The sequence below is a fragment of the Nannospalax galili genome, unplaced genomic scaffold (genome assembly GCF_000622305.1).
Source record: "Nannospalax galili isolate Female #2095 unplaced genomic scaffold, S.galili_v1.0 scaffold370, whole genome shotgun sequence".
Taxonomy (NCBI): Eukaryota; Metazoa; Chordata; class Mammalia; order Rodentia; family Spalacidae; genus Nannospalax; species Nannospalax galili.
The window spans coordinates 47,007-54,775 of record NW_008329335.1 but is presented as its reverse complement, the minus strand read 5'-3'; positions in this window follow the sequence as shown (position 1 = coordinate 54,775).

The following is a 7,769-nucleotide window of genomic DNA, read 5'->3' as shown; positions in this document are numbered from 1 at the left end:
GTCGGGCGGGGGGGGGGAGGACTGCCGTTGGTTAGACAAGCGACCTGAAATCTGAGCAAATGTCTGTTCTTCCATAAATTCCTTCAGAAGCATAGTTGGCATCTCAGAGACTAAGGCATCAACTGGTTTCCATACTCTCAGGCACCTGTACTGGGGAGGAGGTGGGAGCGGGGGCGCGTCCCCAAGTGTCCTTGCAGCCTGTAGCCACCCGCAGCCTTAACCTGGTGGTCTGCCGTGGTGCTCCGGAAAGAAAAAGCGTGGCTCCCAAAGACTGCATGCTCTCAGACTCAGTTAAACCATATGGCCTGCCTTGTTGTCTCGTTTCTAAACAACTATTTTCATTTACAAGGTTTCAATTAATAAAATCTCAAACTGTTATCCATTTCCTACAAACGGAGACAACTGCCGCAGCCTAATTGGCGCGCTGTCTTCCCATTTACATTGGGCTTAGAGTGTCGCCTAGTGGCCGCTGTGAGTAACAGCACAAGAGAACGTTCTGCAAAGAAAACAAGTCCCAAGGGAGTCCGTCCTGCTACAAACTAAAAACCCCATGGTTCAGGTGCCTGACGGGCTGGGTTCTATTTCGCAGACTTGCCTGACCTAAGGGAGATACAGCCCAAGACTTATCTACTGACTACCCCAGGTAGGAAACAGAACTAGCTACATTATGTTGTTCATCCCATCTGGCTCGCAAACAGCCTAAACAGTGGACTTCTTTTTACTGTAGAACGTCTTGGTGCATCCTTCCCTTTGCCATCATAAGAGGATGATATTGGTCCTTCGTGTACCTGTGACAAAAATGCCTGAGAGAACTGTTTTAAAGGAAAAAACAGTAATTTGGGCTCCCTGTTTCAGAGGTCCCAGTCTTCAGTCCTTGGTTCTCTTGATGCTGCTCTGTGAGGCAGACCCTCAGGAAGGTGGGAGCAGTGGACCCACCCCAGTGACCTACAGTTAGGCTCCCACCTAAAGTTTCCAGAACCTCCCAAATAGTGCCATCAGCTGGGGACCAAGTGTTTACCACATGATTGGGGGGGTGGGGGTGCATTTCATATTCAAACCATAATGCCTTTGCCTTAGCTCTTTTTATATATTTAATATATACAATGCTGTTATCAACTTTTTTACTTTAATGCATTCAATTTACTCATTTCTATTATTTGTTGTATTAGTTACTTTTCTCACTGTGATGGCAAAATATCTGACAAAAGCAATCTAAGGAAGTAAAAGTTTATTCTGGCTCAGTTTGAGAGCACCAACAGTCCATCATGGAGCAGAGGTCCTAGTCGGGTATGAGGTGACTCCTCACAGCGCATGCAGTCAGGTAGCAGAGAGGGATGAGTGCTGGTACTCTGCTTGCTTCTTCCTTTACATCAGTCCAGGATCGAAGACCATGGAGTGGGCTGCCCACCCTGTCTGCCTGACATTCAGTATTAACCATGACACCTGTTTCCCATGGACTACCAGCTGCACTCTGTTGCTACGTGTGTTTTTAGCAAGCTTTACTAATTCTGTCCTAGAAGACCTCCTCTGTCGTCCTTGCTTCTCACATTCCCTCTATTTCTTTGCAAAGTTTTACTTATTCTTTAAAGTCTATTTCAGCTAGTGTTCTAAGAATAGTATATTTGATAAGATGTTGTCATCTTAGTCTGAAAAAGTAAACTTTTTCTTGTTTGTTTACTCTTTATTTTCTTTGGAGGTGGGGAGTTAATATCCTGCTTCATTCAAAGAGTTTTGAAGACAGAAAGTTGCCACAAACCTAGCAGGAGGCAGGACATTTTTCTATGCTGTACAAACCCATGATAGCAACTAAAACTCTCTTGAATCTTCTTTTTTTCCCATTCTTCTTCAATGGTAATTCTTACTAACTGGGTGTTAACCAGATCTGTCTCCAACCTCCTCTCTGCAGCCACAATTTGCTGTCTCCTGACTCTGGCTCTTCCACAGAGAACTCTCATCCTAGAATCACCTGGCTGCAGACCCCTCAGCTTTGATCTTCAAAACCGAACTGATGGGTGTCCTGATCCTGTATTAGCCCGTATGTTAGGGACCTGACTCAGGCTTATTGAGTCAAGTTATTACCAAATGAATATCCCCTCCCTATAGCAGTTTCTTATTCCAAGATGTAACAGAAAGAGAACCAATGCCTTAATGAGTTTAAGAAGAGTGTTTAAGAAAATAAGAGGAGGGATTTGTAAGAAACATTAAATATTAGTCTTTTCTTTCAAACCCTGTAAAACTTGGAACTTGGTTTATTACAAAGAAATCTAATCTTTTAATCCAACCAATACCCTGTAAGACTTCTGTTTAAGGAAGAGCTGAGATGCATTCCTGAGCCTGACAGCCTGGGGTGGTGGAGTTCTTTTCTGTTTATGCTAGGAAAGACTGTGACATCAGACCCTAGCTAATGGGAAAAAGATACAGTTGTCTTGTGTTGGGGATAAAAGTCCACCAAACTTCCAGGTCCTGTGTGTACTTGCTGGATCTGACTGTCCACTTAAGTCACCCTTTTGCAAAAGTTACAAAAAAACAAAACAAAACAAAAAACTGAGCTTCTCTGTCATGGATCTTATCCTTCTATAAATGTCAGTCATGTCCTAATGGCACCACCTGCTAGGCCATGTGGACCAGAAAATGGGGGATATCTGTAACTCCTCCCTGTGGCCTGCTAGAAATACACTGTTGCTCTCTCCACCTCCTATATTCAGTTTGCTCTTCTCAGATTTATTTTCTATCTGTGTGATAGCTTTACTTTTTTTAAATGCAAATTGATCATTTAAAAATATCTCATTGACTAGGAAAATATATATCACACAAATGGTAATCAAAATTGAATAACTATACTCATCTCAAATAGAGTAGGCTTTAAATTAAAACTGTTAAGAGCTTCAAAGAATGCCATTGCATATTAATTCAGCAAGAAGATTGTAAGCATGTGTGACCCCACTGGAATCCTTGCAAATACATAAAACAAATATTATTACATAAAAAAGGGGAAATATACTCAAATACAATAATAGTGGTGGACTTCCACATCCAACTTTCCTCAATGGGCAGATCATCCAAACAAGAAAATCAATGAATAAATGTGTGAATTGAACCATATTACAGAGCAAATGGACCTAATAGACATTTAGAGAACATTTCAGTCAGCAGCCACAGAATGCACTTTCTTCTCATTAACCCTTAGGACATTATCCAGGAAAGATCCTGTATTAACCCTCAAATCAATAAATGTTTGAAAGCTGAAATCATATCATGCATCTTTTCAAATCACAGTGGTTTAAAATGATGAATCAGCAGCAACAAGAAGTAAAGTATACAAACACAAAGGAAAAAAAAAAAAAAAAAACACCTCCAGAATGATTGATGAGGAATGGAAAAGATTAAAAAGGCAATTTTAAAAACCTAGAAATTAATGAAAATAACAACACATCATACTAAAATCTGTGTGATACTGCAGAGGCAGAGTGGAAAGGGGAGCATATAGCAATATATGCACACATCAAAAACTACAAAGATCTCAAGTAACAACACAACTCAGACTTAGAAAACCAAGAATAAACCAGACATAAAGTGAGTAGAACAGGAGAATCATGAAAGCTAAAACAGAAGCAAAGGTATCCTTCTCTCTTGAGAATCCCATGCTAACCCAGTGTGTGTAGTGTCTTTTTCTTAATAAAACCCAACTTTGCTTCAAGAAAAACAGAAGTCAAAGAGAAGAAAAAAAAAACACTACAGAAGATTAATTGATCAAAAGTGTTTTTGAAGGAAGAATTATAACCTATAAACCTTTAACTAGATTACCAATAAACCTTTAGCTAGATTAACCAAGAACAAAGAGAAAAGATCCAAATAAATGAGATCAGGGTTGAAAAGAAGGCATTAGAGCTTGATACTACTGAAATAAAAAGATCATAGGAAACTACTGTAAATTAAAATATTATTTGCTAAATAACTGGAAAATCTATAATAAATGGAAAAACTCCTGAATTCATGAAACTGCCAAAATTGAGCCAAAAAGAAATAGAAAATCTAAACCAGCCAAGTATGTGTAATGATATTGAAGCAGTAATTAAAAATCTCCAATCTGTCGGGCTACAGGGGTGGCGCAGAGATTAAGAGAGTTAGCTGCTGTTACAGAAGACCCAAGTTCAGTTCTCAGCACCCTTGTTGGACTGCTCACAACCAGACATAACTGAAGCTCCAGGGGATCTGATGCCCTCTTCTGGCCTCTGCAAGCACCTGCACACACAGCATACACTCACAAAGACATATACCCATATTTGTAAATAAAAACAAAAATAATTCTTTTTCAATCTCCATCTGTGTGTGTGTTGTCTGCATATATGTAAATGCACTATGTGTTTGTGATGCCCACAGAGGCCAAAAGAGGACATCAGAACCCCTGGAACTGGTGTTATGGACTGTTATTAGCCTCCTATGTGCTGGGAACCAAATCCAGGTCCTCCACAAGAGCAGTGAGTGCTTGTAACCACTGAGCCATCTCTCCAGCCCCAAAATCTCTCACATTCAAAAAAAAAAGTGTCCTTGGGGCTGGAGAGATGGTTGAGTGGTTAAGAACAGTGGTTGTTCTTGCAGAAGACCTGGGTTTGAATCTCAGCACCCATGTGGCAGCTAACAACTGTCCATAACTCCAGTTCCAGGGGACCTGAAAGCCTTTTCTGACCTCTTCAGGCATTGCACAACACAGGTGCACTTACCTACATGCAGCCAATACATGCATACACATTAAATAAAAATAATAAATAAAAATTTTTTTAAAGTTAAAAAAAAGTGTTCAGAGGGTAGATGGTGGAGCAGGAAAAAGCGTTCTTCTACTCTATGAGTTATTTGTCTCATTGTTGCAACAAAACACCTGAAAAAAGCAACTTGAGGAAGGAAAGGTTTATTTTGGCTCCTAGTTCAGTACTACAGTCCATCATGTTGGGGAAGTTGGGGAGGCAGGAGCTTGAGGCAGCTGATCGTACTGCTAATGCAGCCAATCATGAAGCAAAGGGAGATGAATCCTGATGCTCAGTTCACTTCTTTTTATTCAGTCCACTACTCCAAGGCATGGAATGAGGCTGTCCACATTTAGAGTGGCCATCTCTACCTCAATTACCCTAATCTAGAAACTCCTTCACACACAAGCCCAGTGATCCTAAATCCCATCAAGGTGACAATCAAGATTAGCCATTGCAGCGACTGTTCCCCATGAATCCAAAGAAAACATTTGATCTGTTACTCAGGAAAGAGGTGAAGAGCCTGGGAAAGCAATGAAGGATCTCAGTAAAGAGCAGACTGTGGAAGATAAGATAAAATGCAGAAATATGAACTCTAGTTTCATAAGGGAAACGACCAACTTTAACCAGAGCACTGAATGATGCCACAGGGGCAAGGAAGACTCTTCCCTCCTAGTTCTGCATCTGAAAACAAGAGAAAAGTACAACCTCCAGAAGCAAGGATAGCAGGAACAAGATTATGAACAGATGCTGGCAATGGCCCCAGTGCCAGTCTACATCACCATATGTTATGCTGGGGCAAGGTGGGAGAGGATCCTGAATCTTTGTAATAAAAGCTGTTCTATAGGAAAGAGTAGAAGGCAGGCAGCCATGTTCCCAAACCCCAAAGCAACCCCCCATCTCCTAAGAACAGGAGACCTGGAGAACCACAGGATGGTGTGAACCCCACAGAAGCAGCCCTGAACTGAAGCAAATGTATTCAAACTAAGACCACAGAGGCTAGTGGACAGGCAACCCAAGCACTGGTAAGAACGGGACTTCCAGCCTGAAAGGTAAACATGAGCATGAGTGTGTCCACATTGTAGAACCTAGACATTGAAGCTCATAGGAGGACGTTGATATGCAGCACACAAGGAAAGCAGGTTGAAATTATTCTGGAGCAGCCGTCTATTTGAGGGCTGGTAACTCCTAAGGGATGGCAGACCCCTGATGACTTGTGGACTGAAATTCAACCCTATGAGTAATCTGTTTGAGTACAATGAGGTACTAACCTAGAAATCTGATCTGACAGGTTTGTACTGGAGACACAAACAATAGCTTTCTTATTAACAAAGTTTGTTCTATAAGACGTCTCAGGGAGAGAGGCATTCACCATCCAGTCCAGCAAGAAAGAGAAACTGATGGGTGCTGTAAAATTTCTTACTTTGCTTTTATTTCACTTTCTCCTTTATTATTACTTTTGTAATCTTTGCTCTTGCATAACTACAACTGTTTTATTTTAGCTTTTATATTGCTCAATTAGGTTTTGATTGCTTGTTTCTGGGCCTATTCCATTTTATTCACCAAGATTTCTTTTACCTATGATCCATATATTTCGCCTCTCATATGTACCTCATATTCTCCTTTTCTCATCCCCATAACCTCTTCATTTTACATCTTAATTACAATTTTGTGTACTTTTAATATTCTTTTTTTAAACAATTTTATTTATTGTTTATATTTTATGTACATGATTGTATTACCTGCATGTGTTTAAGTGTACCGGTGTCATGCAATGCCCACGGAGGTTACAGGAAGAGATCAGATCCCCTGGAACTGGAGTTACAAATGGTTGTTAGCTGCCATATAGGTCCTGGGAATCAAATCCGGGTTCTCTGCAGGAGCAGTCAGTGCTCCTAACTACTGAGCCATCTTCTCAGCCCCATATTTAATATTCCTTAAGCTCCATTGACCCTAACAATACCCCAATTCCTGCCTTATAATTACTTTTCCCTTCTCTATTTTCTTCTGTTTTTCTAATAGTAATCCCTCATTTTACTCAGTTTATTTTCTTTCCAATCTTACCTTTAGAACTATGGCCAGAAAGATAGTTCAGTGGCTAGGGATACTTCACATGAAAGCCTGGTGCGTTTAGTTTAATCACCTGAACCAACACAGTGGAAAGAGAGTACCGACTTCCAAAATTTATCCTCTGACTTTCACATGTGTGCCATGGCACAAATGCAAACACACACACAAACACACACACACAATTTTTTAAAAAGAACTAATACCTTAGTACACACAGTGATAACCTTGTTCCTTTATTCCCCCAATTAGAGTTGAAAGGATGATTGTTTTTAATATTATTGTGTTTTAATAGTGGTCCTACCCATCAGTTGTGATTGCTGTTGCAGTTAGTATTCTACTGTCAGAGTGGCACTAGAAATAGTGTCTGGTCTCCTACTAAGCTATACCCCCAGTGCAGTGGAAAGTAGTGACATCTTTTTCCTACTACAATGTATTGAGCATCAAAAATAATTCAATTGAAAAATATGAGTGATTTTTTAAAAATTCAACCAAATAGCTAATGCAAAGTCCAATGTAGAAATGCAAGAAATATGAAAAATCAAGGCAACAGAACACCTCTGTGAACACCACAGCCATGGGAATGGACTCCATTGAGAGTGGATTAGATGAAATCAGAATGCAGATTAAGTTTTAACATGAATCCAAGCCATAGCAGACAGAGAAAACAAAAGGTAAAATAGCAGATACAATAATTGTATTAAATGTAAGTGAATTAAGCTCTCCTCCAATGAAAAGGATTAGAATAAGTATAGAATATTAGAGTGAAAATTATAATAACCACAGGCATGGTAGTGCATGTTTTTAATCTTAATCAGCATGCTGAAGCAGGAGGATTGTCAGTTTAAGGCCTGCCTGGGATACAATGTGAGTTTCAGGTCATCCTGTAAGAAAGGGAGAAGAAGAAGAAGAAGAAGAAGAAGAAGAAGAAGAAGAAGAAGAAGAAGAAGAAGAAGAAGA